At 49.7% G+C, this 14966-nt stretch overlaps 1 protein-coding gene across 5 annotated transcripts in view; it reads right to left on the bottom strand.

Annotated features, from left to right (window-relative positions):
- Window positions 1-14966, bottom strand: part of ARFIP2 (ADP ribosylation factor interacting protein 2) — a 185053-nt gene that overhangs the window by 169435 nt on the left and 652 nt on the right. For 2 of the 5 annotated variants that reach the window (XM_068266460.1, XM_068266457.1), the window contains exon 1: window positions 14121-14145. The exons of the other annotated variants lie outside the window; for them this stretch is intronic. The gene's annotated coding sequence lies outside the window, so the exon portion shown is untranslated. Of the gene's footprint in view, window positions 1-14120; window positions 14146-14966 lie in introns of those variants that run through there. 5 annotated transcript variants of the gene reach the window in all.

Raw genomic sequence — 14966 nt, 5'->3', positions numbered from 1 at the left:
CCCCATAGCCCGACAACACCCCTGAATCTCAGAGAAGTCTCCCCATAGCCCGACAACACCCCTGAATCTCAGAGAAGTCTCCCCATAGCCCGACAACACCCCTGAATCTCAGAGAAGTCTCCCAATAGCCCGACAACACCCCTGAATCTCAGAGAAGTCTCCCCATAGCCCGACAACACCCCTGAATCTCAGAGAAGTCTCCCCATAGCCCGACAACCCCCCTGAATCTCAGAGAAGTCTCCCAATAGCCCGACAACACCCCTGAATCTCAGAGAAGTCTCCCAATAGCCCGTATCCCTATCTGGGCAGCTGCTATACTAGCAGGCCAAGTAAACTCCCAACCACTGTACAATCCAGAGGTCATCAGAACTCATGGATTTTAGCGGCATACAAACATGCACATCAAAACATTTTTGACAAGTTAATAAGGTTAGTCTGACACACCCACTGAGCGATTTCTATGCAGACCATGCCTACCACGGCTCTGCAATAACGTTTCCAAAACACTTCCAAGTTTACCAATCATATGGAACATCTGCAAAAACCTGGTGCCCTACTGAATGCAGTCCGTTTGTTGGTGGGACTCACGAGCGCGGAAAAATCATATTCTGCCAGATTACTTCTCTTCTGTAACTTACACCTCTATGTATATATATGTATATATATATATATATTTGATGTGTTCTATTAGTTAATATTAATGTTATTAATTTATTTTTTAAATCTCTACTTCTTACAATCTCCATGTTCTACCATTACATATTGTTTTACCTACTTATCTAATGGTTTTATGAGATTTCCAGGTTTCTTAAGCCCCTGTATTATTTTGGAAATGGATATCCCCTGGACTCCAATACTACATCTGAGAACCTGGCTACAACAAAATAGAAGCTACTCAAGGAGCCAGTTAGACACTGCACAAAAGAATAGGGGCGTACACCCACGGGCCCCCTGCTGTCCATTCTCCCAACAGCCGCGCCACGTCACACGCTATGCCTCTAGTCTCCGCCTCCTAGCTTCAGCCCTTCTCCAGGATGCGACCCGACCTTTCTATGACGTCACGCGCGGTAACGTCCTTATCTCCACACCCACCCTTACTAGGAGCTTCTCCGTGTTATTTCATCGCTCAGATAGAGCGCCGTCCTCACAGGTGCCAGGATTAGTTGGTCTACCTTTCGTATGAAGCGTCTTCACTTCTTTTATACTTGAGGTACCTATATATGTTTATTCTTGGTTCTTTTAGCAATAACTACTGAGGAATAGTTTCTGGTGACCCATTTATATACCTCCCTGGTCCCTACTACCCCCCCCCCCCTATCAGTCATGCCCACCTACCCTGCCCACCATCTATACTATGTATTCCTTGCTTCTGTCATTAATTTATATGAATTAACCCAAGCATACCTCCTTCCTGATCACAAATACTACACTCCTAGAAAGCTCCTGAATTTGAGTGACCCTGCGCTCACTCGAATCCTCTGTTTGTCTCATGTGTCATATAGCTATATTAGTCCTTCTATCCCGTATAGTACTTGACGTTATTGATGCTGTGCACATCCATCTAAAAGCCTCATCTATCTTGTTTGAGCCCTGTCCGCAATACACCTACATGCTTCACTATAAGTATGCTTCACTGATTGAAATATGTCAATATACTTTGGTTCTGTTTATTGCATTTTAATACCGAAACTAAGTAGAGATCTTGTATTATCCTAAGTGCCCTGTGTGTGTGTGTTTTTAAGGCATAGCATTCGACCTGAGGAAGCAGTTGTTCCGCGAAACATGTTGTCAGTCAAAAAGTGCCTAATAAGGTGTTTATTTCTCATATAACCCAGTGGATGGACTACTTTTTTGAAGGTAGGACCATCTTTTACGTTTTACTACTTTTTTTATTTTTCTCATTACTTTATTTATTTTTTATGGGTTTTACCCTATTACCCGATCGCACTTTATAAATACAACACGAATATACCACAGGCTCCTCCTTTCTCATCCTGTTGACGTTTCACCCCAAGCTTGGGGTCACCACTTTGGTAAGTGGACCTTTTGAAGGAGCTGCGACCACCGACGGACAAGGCAGAGCGGGGACAGTACCTCTCCGCATGCGCACAAAGTGGTTGCCTAGCCTGCAACCCAATTTTGTGAGTACAACAACCTAAGAATTTCTGTATTGAGCATTTACTTTAACTCCCAATACTGCACCAGATTGGGTTCCCGGTTTCTCCTCCCGTCCTTTATCTTGCCACAGCCCCGCTACTTATAGATGCGGTAAGCTACATCTTTAATATTGGTGGTCTGGATACAGAATAGCAGTACTGGCACCACCCATCCACATGGAAGCCAGAAAGCAGTGATTCGCTGGTTTCCAATCACATTCCCCATCAGGTGACACTGCTGTCCACTGCAGGTTGTCACCTGGGTATGCTTCACTGTCTGGCCCACAAAGACTTCTACATCATCTAATGTATACTCCGGCCACCCAGCAGTCTGAAGTATGTTGACCTGGCCCTCAACCCAAAGCGTTTGGGGACCCCTGCTCTAGTGGATGGGTCCTGTATGGCAACTGTATTCCCTCCTGGACCTGTCAGAACTATCTCCATGGACCTTATAGAAGTCCTTCCTGAAGCTGTCAGAACTATCTCCATGGACCTTATAGAAGTCCTTCCTGGACCTGTCAGAATTCTCTCCCTGGACCTTATAGAAGTCCTTCCTGAAGCTGTCAGAACTATCTCCCTGGACCTTATCGAAGCCCTTCCTGAAGCTGTCACAACTATCTCCCTGGACCTTATAGAAGTCCTTCCTGAAGCTGTCAGAACTATCTTTTTTTAAACAATCTTTTATTGAGACAGCAGATAGAGTACAGATACAACTGCATCAGGTTAAATGCAACACTCCAATCATAATCTGGAGCTATACAGAAGGAACATCATAGTAAGCAGGTACATCTTATCACATAATACAGAGTTCAACATCAGAAGGAAGGTTGGCATGTTTGGGGAGGCGTCAAAGTAGTATCATCCTAATGCGAAGAAAATGAGTCCTCATTCTCTAGCATCCTCTGTTAATTCTACCCCAGTATTACTACTTCAGATCAGCATCAATGGGACGTGTTACTGCTTGGGTTACTCTAACAATTGGTTAGATTGACAAAGGGGGGGGGGGGGGTTAGGTGTGTACACACCAATAGCGACAAGTATTAATGGGTCTTGTCTCCCCATGGCACGGTAGAGGCCTCTTGTTGTTTCAACTAAATAAATAATAAATATTGTCCAGGTGGGGGTTTCCCCACAAATCTTGAGGAGGCGGATAGGAGAGAGGGAGCCAGAGTCACCAGAAAAATTAGGACTGTTTTGTTTCATCCATTTCTCATAATGTTTTTATAACTCTCTTTGTCTGTAAAATCATACCATAGCGCCCAGGTTCTAGTGAATTTATCCGATTTTTCCTGCTTTAAAGAGATTAATTCTTCTATGTTTACTATGCTTTGGACCCTTTCCAGCCACATCTTTACTGAAGGGGGGTTAGTTGATCTCCACAAGACTGGTATGCAGGCTTTTGCTGCGTTAAGAAGGTGACAGGGCAGGGATCCTTTGTATCCTTTGCCTGTACCAGGCATAAGGTGAAAAAGAAAGGCTTCCGGGGCCCAAGGTGTGTCAAATTCTGCAATGGTTTTGATCCACTTTTGTATAGATTTCCAGTAGGTGTTTATGAGAGGGCAAGACCACCATATATGGAGAATGTCTCCCGGATGAGTGGTGCATCTCCAGCATAATGCTGATTGAGAGTTGTAGATTTTGTTGAGGAGGACCGGAGTGCGGTACCAACAAGCTAAAAGTTTAAAGTTGCATTCTTGCATTGTGACATTCATAGAGCTTTTATGGACTAGGTTGCATACTTTCGTCCAGTCCTCTCCATCAATTGTTCTACTTAGAATGGTTTCCCATTTCTCTAAGAAGAGAAAAGGGGGTGAGGCCTTCCCTAATAATAAATCTAGGTATAGTTTAGACAGTAAGTGTCTCTGAGGATTAGCTTGCCTACACATGAGTTCTAAGGGTGTAAGGGCTCTTGTGTACGTGTCCTTTGAGGTGAGAGAGGTTATGTAGCTGCGAATTTGGAGGAAGGCCCAAAAGGGAATTGGCTGATCCAAGTCAGCATTGAGAGCAACCAGAGGTTTCATTGATGGGGGAGATGTCTCCGTTAGTAGGTCCTTCACCAGCAAATCTGGGAATGGAGAGCAGTTTTTTTAAGAATTTCGGTTGTTCACCTGGGGGGAATGTTCTATTCATTCTAATCGAAGATAATGGGCTTGGGATGGAGGAAAGATTTGAAGTGGAGAATATTGAGTGACATTTTTGGAAAATTGGAGCTAGTAAGGGGTGGTCAATTAAATGTGATAGTAACGGTTTGGATATGTCAGAAGTCTTTGTCCAAGGAAGCCATTTGAGAGGGATCTCAAAGCTTTCGTTCTCCAAAGTAACCCAGTCTTTTGAGTCAGTGTTGCAGTGCCAATCTACTACTCTAGAAAGGAGAGAGGCGTGGTAGTAGCATGTCAAATCTGGAAGGCCTAGTCCGCCTTTGGGTTTGGGGTATGTGAGTTTGTGATGGTGTATTCTGGGGGGTTTACCCGCCCAGACAAATTTCACTAGTGATTTCTGCATATCTTTAAGCCATGTCCTGGGCAGAGAGACAGGGACTGTCTGAAAGACATAAAGTATGCGTGGCAAAGCTGTCATCTTTAAACTGGCTATACGGCCGAACCACGATAGTGGTCTCTCTCCCCACTCATCTACAGACGAATGAAGTTGTGTTGCTAAGGGATGGTAATTACATTTAAAGAGGTCTTTAAGGTGTCTTGTGATCTGGATTCCCAAATATCTAAAGGATGTTGAGGTCCAAGTGAAGGGGAAACTGCTCTTGCAGATCTCTACAGTTTTCTCTTGGAGAGAGATATTCATCGCAATAGATTTTTGAAAATTAATCTTTAAGTTGGAGAGTTCTCCAAAGATTTTGAACTCTTTCAGAAGGTTGGGAATCGAGATCAGGGGTTGTGTTACATAGAAAATCATGTCATCCGCAAAGGCTGCTACTTTATATTCCTTGGTTCCAATACGTACACCATGGATATTTGGATTCTTCCGTATGGCGTTTAAAAAGGGTTCCAAGGAAAGTATGAAGATGAGTGGGGAGAGAGGGCACCCCTGTCTCGTACCGTTGTGGAGTGTAAAACGGTCAGAAAGGGTACAGTTTACTTTTACCCTAGCATTAGGATCTGAATAAAGGAGGGAGATCCATCCTTTCATACTCTGGCCCAGCCCAATAACATCGAGAAGGGCCACTATATAGTCCCATGAGACCCGGTCGAAGGCCTTCTCGGCATCAGTGGAGAGAAGGAGTCCGCCCACCGAGTGCCGAGAAAGCCACCACTGGATATCTAGTGTTTTAATGGTGTTGTCCCTGGCTTCGCGTCCAGGGACAAATCCAGTTTGGTCTTTTGTAATCAGGTGTGGGATATGTATAATGAGACGATTGGCAAGAATTTTTGCAAACAATTTCAGGTCGTTGTTTAAAAGAGAGATCGGCCTATATCCAGAGCAGTCTTGAGGGTCTTTACCCTCTTTGTGAATCACTGTTATGTGTGCTTCTAAGAGGTCTAAGGAGTGTTTGTCGTCTTTCGGGACTGAATTAAAGGCCTTCAGGAAATAGGGGGACAGCATATCTCGGAACTTTTTATAATATTGTATGGTTAGTCCATCAGGGCCTGGGCTTTTACCTGTTGCTGATTGCTTCAGCGCCAGAGTGAGTTCATCATTGGTTATGCTGCCCTCCATCTCCTCCAAGGCCTGGTCACTCAGCTTCGGGAGGGTATTGGTTTGTAAGAAAGCCTGTATGGCTTCCTTGGGGGACCTTTGGAGTGTAGGGTCTGGGTTGATATTATAGAGCTTGCTATAGAACTGTCTGAATCTATCTGCGATATCTTTTATGTGTTGAGTTGTGGTGCCATCACTTTTTTTGATCGCATTGACCTGGAGAGCCATTTTCCTTTGTCTTAAGGTACGGGCCAGTAGTTTGCCTGGTTTGTTGCCCTCTTCGTAGAATAGTTTTTTCCTATATAAAAAGGCCCTTTCTGCTTTTCTATTTAGAGTTACTAATAGTGTCTGTCTGGCCTGTTTTAGTTCCTCCGCTAAAGAATCCACTGGGGATTTTTTGTGTTGGAGTTCTAGAGTCCGTATTCTCTGAATTTGTAAATCTAGCATGGCTTCCAGCTCTCTCTTCTTTTGGGCCCCCAACTGGACAAACAGTCCTCTAATAACCGGCTTGTGGGCCTCCCAGAGTGTCATTGGTTTAATGTCATCAGTATCATTTAGATGGAAGTATTCTCTTAATGTCCGCTCCACTTTATCTTTGTTTCCCTCGTATGTCAACAAAGATGGATTTAGCCTCCAGATCCATTGTTTATGTGTAGGTTGTGGATCAAGGAGAGCAATAGTGACTGGTGCATGATCAGATATCGAGAGAATACCCACATCTGCTGAGATTAGTCGATGTAAATCTCTCTGCATCAGGAAAATAGTGTCTATTCGTGAGTACTTCTTATGTAGTGGGGAGAAATAGGTATAGTCCCTTCCTGAGGGATTTGCTAAACGCCAGGCGTCTAGTAGTTGGAGGGAGATGAGGGACTTTTTAATTTGAGCTATGGAGTGGTATGGTACGGATGATTTCCCGTTAGAGGTGTCCACAGCCGGTTCGAGAGGGACATTTATGTCACTTCCAATAAGCAATGTGCCTTCACAAAATCCTCTTAACTTGTAGATGATAGAACTCCAGAAGCGTGTCTGTTTGGTATTAGGTGAGTATACTGACGCTATTGTGTATATTTCTTGGTCAATTTTACCCTTAATAAAAAGAAATCTTCCATTTTCGTCTTTGAGCTGATCCATTAAGCTAAAGTTCAGTTTTTTATGCAGGATAATTGACACCCCTTTGGTCTTGCCAGTTAGTGCCGTTGCATGGAAGACCTGTGTGTAGTATTTATCTCTTAAGGGCGGTACTTGGCCTCGTTTAAAATGGGTCTCTTGTAATATGCCAATATCAGAATTAAGTTTGTGTAACTCTCGTAGAAGAGAGTGTCTTTTGTTGGGGTTATTTAGCCCTTTCAAATTATATGTTGTGACACGCAGGGGTCCCATGTTTAAAGCAAAGCTGGCAAGAACCAATAAGAATATTGCAGATTTCAGAGGGACTAGCTTGTACAAGCAAAAGGTAATAGTGGCCCAAACAGAACGTGCCAAGAGGAGAACGCCCCCCTTATCTGGTATATAATGCTGACTCTAAATTGCGAAACCCTGCAAGGAATTCGCAAAGCGAAAACCCCGAAGGGTGTCACGGAGTCAGGAAGTGGTGAACAATAATCCCTGAGGGGTCTCTAGTTGCAGGAGGCCCCTCACAGAGTGCGTTCGGGATATAGTTGGGACCGCTCACCAGGAGCCCACCCTCCCACCCGTGAGAGGAGTGGGTCAGCCGCCGAGCCAGCCCCAGTTGGGGGATTTAACCCAACCAGCAAGCGCGAGACTTTGGAAGGAAACAGTGAGAGCTTGGAGGTAAAGATAAAATAACCTCAGAGAGAGCAGATAAACAACCTATTAGTCGCAGATTATTTTTAACAAAGACTATATCAACCAAAAAGTTGTCAGCTAGCTCTCATTGGCTCCTTTCAATGCAGGCAGTCAATTATTAAACATTTGTAATATATGTAGGCTAGGGGAGTCGAACACTAATATTAAACCGATCTTTCCCCAACTATCAAAAACAATGCAGAAATAATGCAGAATACCACCAAGATGAGAGGGAGGGGGAAAGAGGATTGAGAAGGGGGGGGGGTTGAGGTAGGGAAGGGGGGGAAGGATGGGGATGGAAGGGGGGTGGGGGTGAGAGAGGGTAGAGGGAGAGGGTTTGGCATCAGATAGTGGCTGAATATCTGCACAATAAAGTGGATAACATTCAAATCACAGCCCATAAACCTCAAGGGAGAAGTGACCACTCATCATTCCCCTCTTATCCAGGGGATAAGGGAGGAAATATTATTAGACATTGCAACCGTGATCTGTCACATAGTGGACTTCCATATAACATATGTATCTTAACACAAGTAATTAACAATCATATTGCAGTGTCCACGGAGCTAAAGAAAGGAAAGAGGGAAAGAAAAACAGGAGAAGACCAGCTCGAGAACATCAACCATCTTGTGGTACATTGTGTGAGACTCCGAACGTTACCCGAAAGCAGGGCACCCGGTGAGTCACTCCCCGGATGGTTCCGTAGAAGATTCACTGTCCCTTTGCGGGGTATGTCTCTCTCTTTCCTGATTGCGGAATGCGCCATACGGGGTACCTCGTTTCGGTCTCATGCCTCTGCCTCTGAATCTGCGTGGGAGATTGGTGGTGTAGCTCATCAAGGGAACGATAGCGCCTTCGTCATGCATTTGTCCCAGAACTTTAGGAAGGCGGAATTCCTGGTACCACTCCGGGACTTCCGTATACAGAATCTCAAGTTCATCACAGAACTTCTCCCGATCTTCCGGAATGCGTAATAGGCCAGCGGCGCCATCTTTGAAAGCGTAGAGAGCGAAAGGAAACCGCCATTGGTAGGTGATGTTGGCCTTCCGTAGCTCGTCTAGTAGCGGCCTAAGCGCGCGTCTGTTCTGCAAAGTTATAGGGGAGAGGTCTTGAAACAGCTTAACTTCGTCTGCGTTGAAAAGTATAGCGTCCTGCAGTCTGGCCTGTTTCATTATTTCTTCTTTGATAGTAAAATCAACTAGGTGGCACACAATGTCTCGTGGCGTAGTCCCTTCCTTCCCCTTCGGCCGCAGTGCTCGGTGTGCCCTATCCATTACTATAGTACTTTCTTTCGGTCTGTCTAGCAGACTGTTAAAGATGGATTGTAAGGCCGAGTGTATATCCTCCGGACCCACCGACTCCGGTATGCCTTTCACTCTTATGTTGTGTCTCCTTCCTCTGTTGTCTAGGTCTTCCATCTGTCTGTTTAGTTCAATGAGTTGGGTGTTGTGCGTGACCGCTGCTAGTTGCAGCTCCTCAATGGCAGCGTCGCGGCTAACTCCAGCTTTTTCTATCTCCCCCATTCTGGAGACTAGGCCCTGGAGGTCTTCCCTCATCTCATGCACAGCGCCCATCATGCTGTTTTTAATGTCAGCGGCTAAAGACATCATGTCATGCATTGTTGGAAGTTGCTTCATATATTGGAACATATCTGATGTGCTTACCGGAGAGGTTGTTTGCTCGTCAGGGAGATCGGGTGGGTCCGGGCCTCTTGTGGAAGCGGGCGCCATGTTGGCTGTTGCCATGCTGACCGAGGAATTCTTTTGCTGCTTGAAAATAGCAGGTATACTGCGGCTTGTTTGGGGTCTTTCTTCTCCCTGAGGTTTAGGGATGGAGTTCGGCTTGTTATTTCTCCCCGCCATCGCTTCTAGAGCACTGACTGCAGTGCATCAAGAGGAGTCATGAGCGGAGCTCTCTCTTCACGCCGCCATCTCGCTCGCCGGCCAGGCCACGCCCCCTGTCAGAACTATCTCCCTGGACCTTATAGAAGCCCTTCCTGAAGCGGTCACAACTATCTCCCTGGACCTTATAGAAGTAGTTCCTGAAGCTGTCAGAACTATCTCCCTGGACCTTATCGAAGCCCTTCCTGAAGCTGTCACAACTATCTCCTTGGACCTTATAGAAGCCCTTCCTGAAACGGTCACAACTATCTCCCTGGACCTTATAGAAGTCCTTCCTGAAGCTGTCAGAACTATCTCCCTGGACCCTATAGAAGCCCTTCCTGAAGCTGTCACAACTATCTCCTTGGACCTCATAGACGTCCCTCCTGGACCTGTCAGAACTATCTTCCAGGACCTATCAAAACCATTATTCTGGACTTTATAGAAGTCCCTTCTGGAGCCCTTCTGTCACAAGCATCTCCCTGGACTTTATAGAAGTCCCTTCTGGAGCCCTTCTGTCACAAGCATCTCCCTGGACCTCATAGATGCCCCCATGAACTGGTCAGTACTATTAAACTTTATTGATAAAGTGTTGACATATTATGCAGCACCGCACACTAGTTAGAAGAGACAATACAATTAAACAATTTCCCACATGGACCTCATGTAAGTGCCCCTGGACCTGTCAGAAGTATAACTCTGGACCTCCTAAAATGTCACTCCTGGACATCATAGAAGTGCCCTCTTGGAACTGTTAGAACTATCTCCCAGGGGATAGAACATAGAAGTTCCTCCCGTACCTGTCAAGCCTATCTAACAAGAGCTCATGAAATTTACCTGTCAGAATTATCCCTTCCTGGACCTGTTACAACTAACTCTCTGGGCCTCACAGAGGCCCTACCTGGACCTGTAAATATTATCCCCTGAACCTCACTAAAGCCCCATACTGGACCTCTGAGAACCAACTCTGTGGACCTCATAGAGGACCTATCTAGACAATTCTCTCCGTAGACCAGATAGAAGTCCCATCGTGGACAGGTCAGAGCTATGTCACTACGCTAACAGAAGTTCCTCTGGAGTAGTTGGCCACTTTTCCAGTAGACACATAATCTCTGTGGTGTAACAAAGTAACAGGAAGTGGTTGGACCCCTCCCCCACGACGCTCTCTATGGTCAATCAGAAATGTACCCCATAGTGGTTCAATTCTTTCTCCCATATGGCCTGATAGAAGTACTGTACCTTTAAGATGGATTGGACAGTTGACAGTGATGGCGATTTAGTCCCTGTGGCCAGTGGTGGCGGCTAGGAACCATATGGCCATTGGTTGCAGCTAAGACCATGTGGCTGGTGGTGGTGTCTAGGAGGACCCTATGGCTAGTGTTGGTTGTTGTTGTTTGGACCATGTAGCTGGTGGTGGCAGTCAGGACCCTGTGGCTGGTGGTGGTGGCTAAGAGTCTATGGCCGCTGCTGGCGGTTTTGACCCTGTGGCAGTGGCTACAACATTGTGGTTGTGGTGGAGGCAGGGAACCTATGGCTGGTGGTGGTGGCAGTAGCAGAGACCAAGTGGCTGGAACCCTGTGGCTGGTGGCTAGGACCTATATGGTTGGTGGTGGCTAGGATCCCCGTAGTGGTGGTTGTACCCTTGTAGCTAGTGGTAGTGGTTGTACTCCTGTGGCCAGTGGGGGTGGTTGACTCTTGAGGCTGGTGGGGGGTGTTGGACCCCTGTGTATGGTGGTTGGAACCCATGGGTAGTGGTGGTGTTTGTACCCTGTGGACCCATGTGAAGAGTGGTTGGATCCCATGGTGATGGTGGCAGCCTTGTACCAGATAAAGGGGGAGAGGCAGCCTGCTGTGGTGGTGTATGTACCCTGTGGGCAGTGGTTGGACCCTATGCATAGTGGTGTTTGTACCCTGTGGGCAGTGCTGGTGGTTGGATCCTGTGGGCAGTTGGTGTACCTCAGTATGATAGGGTCAGGTGACAGGCTGTTACATGGTGCTGGGGGAGGGGCAGCCTCCTGTGGGGGTGTATGTACCCTGTGGGCAGTGGTTGTACCCCAGTATGATGGGGTCAGGTGACAGGCTGCTACACGGTGCTGGGGGAGGGGCAGCCTCCTGTGGGGGGTGTATGTACCCTGTGGGCAGTGGGTGTACCCCAGTATGATGGGGTCAGGTGACAGGCTGTTACATGGTGCTGGGGGAGGGGCAGCCTCCTGTGGGGGTGTATGTACCCTGTGGGCAGTGGTTGTACCCCAGTATGATGGGGTCAGGTGACAGGCTGTTACACGGTGCTGGGGGAGGGGCAGCCTCCTGTGGGGGGTGTATGTACCCTGTGGGCAGTGGGTGTACCCCAGTATGATGGGGTCAGGTGACAGTGTGTTACCTGGTGCTAGGGGAGGGGCAGCCTCCTGTGGGGGGTGTATGTACCCTGTGGGCAGTGGGTGTACCCCAGTATGATGGGGTCAGGTGACAGTGTGTTACCTGGTGCTGGGGAAGGGGCAGCCTCCTGTGGGGGGTGTATGTACCCTGTGGGCAGTGGGTGTACCCCAGTATGATGGGGTCAGGTGACAGTGTGTTACCTGGTGCTGGGGGAGGGGCAGCCTCCTGTGGGGGGTGTATGTACCCTGTGGGCAGTGGGTGTACCCCAGTATGATGGGGTCAGGTGACAGTGTGTTACCTGGTGCTGGGGAAGGGGCAGCCTCCTGTGGGGGGTGTATGTACCCTGTGGGCAGTGGGTGTACCCCAGTATGATGGGGTCAGGTGACAGTGTGTTACCTGGTGCTAGGGGAGGGGCAGCCTCCTGTGGGGGGTGTATGTACCCTGTGGGCAGTGGTTGTACCCCAGTATGATGGGGTCAGGTGACAGGCTGTTACCTGGTGCTGGGGGAGGGGCAGCCTCCTGTGGGGGGTGTATGTACCCTGTGGGCAGTGGTTGTACCCCAGTATGATGGGGTCAGGTGACAGGCTGTTACCTGGTGCTGGGGGAGGGGCAGCCTGCTGTGGGGGTGTATGTACCCTGTGGGCAGTGGTTGTACCCCAGTATGATGGGGTCAGGTGACAGGCTGTTACCTGGTGCTGGGGGAGGGGCAGCCTGCTGTGGGGGTGTATGTACCCTGTGGGCAGTGGGTGTACCCCAGTATGATGGGGTCAGGTGACAGGCTGTTACCTGGTGCTGGGGGAGGGGCAGCCTGCTGTGGGGGTGTATGTACCCTGTGGGCAGTGGGTGTACCCCAGTATGATGGGGTCAGGTGACAGTGTATTACATGGTGCTGGGGGAGGGGCAGCCTCCTGTGGGGGTGTATGTACCCTGTGGGCAGTGGTTGTACCCCAGTATGATGGGGTCAGGTGACAGGCTGTTACACGGTGCTGGGGGAGGGGCAGCCTCCTGTGGGGGGTGTATGTACCCTGTGGGCAGTGGGTGTACCCCAGTATGATGGGGTCAGGTGACAGTGTGTTACCTGGTGCTAGGGGAGGGGCAGCCTCCTGTGGGGGGTGTATGTACCCTGTGGGCAGTGGGTGTACCCCAGTATGATGGGGTCAGGTGACAGTGTGTTACCTGGTGCTGGGGAAGGGGCAGCCTCCTGTGGGGGGTGTATGTACCCTGTGGGCAGTGGGTGTACCCCAGTATGATGGGGTCAGGTGACAGTGTGTTACCTGGTGCTGGGGGAGGGGCAGCCTCCTGTGGGGGGTGTATGTACCCTGTGGGCAGTGGGTGTACCCCAGTATGATGGGGTCAGGTGACAGTGTGTTACCTGGTGCTGGGGAAGGGGCAGCCTCCTGTGGGGGGTGTATGTACCCTGTGGGCAGTGGGTGTACCCCAGTATGATGGGGTCAGGTGACAGTGTGTTACCTGGTGCTAGGGGAGGGGCAGCCTCCTGTGGGGGGTGTATGTACCCTGTGGGCAGTGGTTGTACCCCAGTATGATGGGGTCAGGTGACAGGCTGTTACCTGGTGCTGGGGGAGGGGCAGCCTCCTGTGGGGGGTGTATGTACCCTGTGGGCAGTGGTTGTACCCCAGTATGATGGGGTCAGGTGACAGGCTGTTACCTGGTGCTGGGGGAGGGGCAGCCTGCTGTGGGGGTGTATGTACCCTGTGGGCAGTGGTTGTACCCCAGTATGATGGGGTCAGGTGACAGGCTGTTACCTGGTGCTGGGGGAGGGGCAGCCTGCTGTGGGGGTGTATGTACCCTGTGGGCAGTGGGTGTACCCCAGTATGATGGGGTCAGGTGACAGTGTATTACCTGGTGCTGGGGGAGGGGCAGCCTCCTGTGGGGGTGTATGTACCCTGTGGGCAGTGGTTGTACCCCAGTATGATGGGGTCAGGTGACAGGCTGTTACCTGGTGCTGGGGGAGGGGCAGCCTCCTGTGGGGGGTGTATGTACCCTGTGGGCAGTGGTTGTACCCCAGTATGATGGGGTCAGGTGACAGGCTGTTACCTGGTGCTGGGGGAGGGGCAGCCTGCTGTGGGGGTGTATGTACCCTGTGGGCAGTGGGTGTACCCCAGTATGATGGGGTCAGGTGACAGTGTATTACCTGGTGCTGGGGGAGGGGCAGCCTCCTGTGGGGGTGTATGTACCCTGTAGGCAGTGGGTGTACCCCAGTATGATGGGGTCAGGTGACAGGCTGTGTTACCTGGTGATGGGAGGAGGGGCAGCCTCCTGTGGGGGTGTATGTACCCTGTGGGCAGTGGGTGTACCTCAGTATGATGGGGTCAGGTGACAGTGTGTTACCTGGTGCTGGGGGAGGGGCAGCCTCCTGTGGGGGGTGTATGTACCCTGTGGGCAGTGGGTGTACCCCAGTATGATGGGGTCAGGTGACAGTGTATTACCTGGTGCTGGGGGAGGGGCAGCCTCCTGTGGGGGTGTATGTACCCTGTAGGCAGTGGGTGTACCCCAGTATGATGGGGTCAGGTGACAGGCTGTGTTACCTGGTGATGGGAGGAGGGGCAGCCTCCTGTGGGGGTGTATGTACCCTGTGGGCAGTGGTTGTACCCCAGTATGATGGGGTCAGGTGACAGTGTTTTACCTGGTGCTGGGGGAGGGGCAGCCTCCTGTGGGGGGTGTATGTACCCTGTAGGCAGTGGGTGTACCCCAGTATGATGGGGTCAGGTGACAGGCTGTGTTACCTGGTGATGGGAGGAGGGGCAGCCTGCTGTGGGGGTGTATGTACCCTGTGGGCAGTGGGTGTACCCCAGTATGATGGGGTCAGGTGACAGGCTGTTACCTGGTGCTGGGGGAGGGGCAGCCTGCTGTGGGGGTGTATGTACCCTGTGGGCAGTGGGTGTACCCCAGTATGATGGGGTCAGGTGACAGTGTATTACCTGGTGCTGGGGGAGGGGCAGCCTCCTGTGGGGGGTGTATGTACCCTGTAGGCAGTGGGTGTACCCCAGTATGATGGGGTCAGGTGACAGGCTGTGTTACCTGGTGATGGGAGGAGGGGCAGCCTGCTGTGGGGGTGTATGTACCCTGTGGGCAGTGG

This window comes from Hyperolius riggenbachi, chromosome 2 (assembly GCF_040937935.1).
Source record: "Hyperolius riggenbachi isolate aHypRig1 chromosome 2, aHypRig1.pri, whole genome shotgun sequence".
Classification (NCBI taxonomy): Eukaryota; Metazoa; Chordata; class Amphibia; order Anura; family Hyperoliidae; genus Hyperolius; species Hyperolius riggenbachi.
Note: the sequence above shows the minus strand (reverse complement) of the source record. Positions and strands in the feature narration are given on the sequence as shown.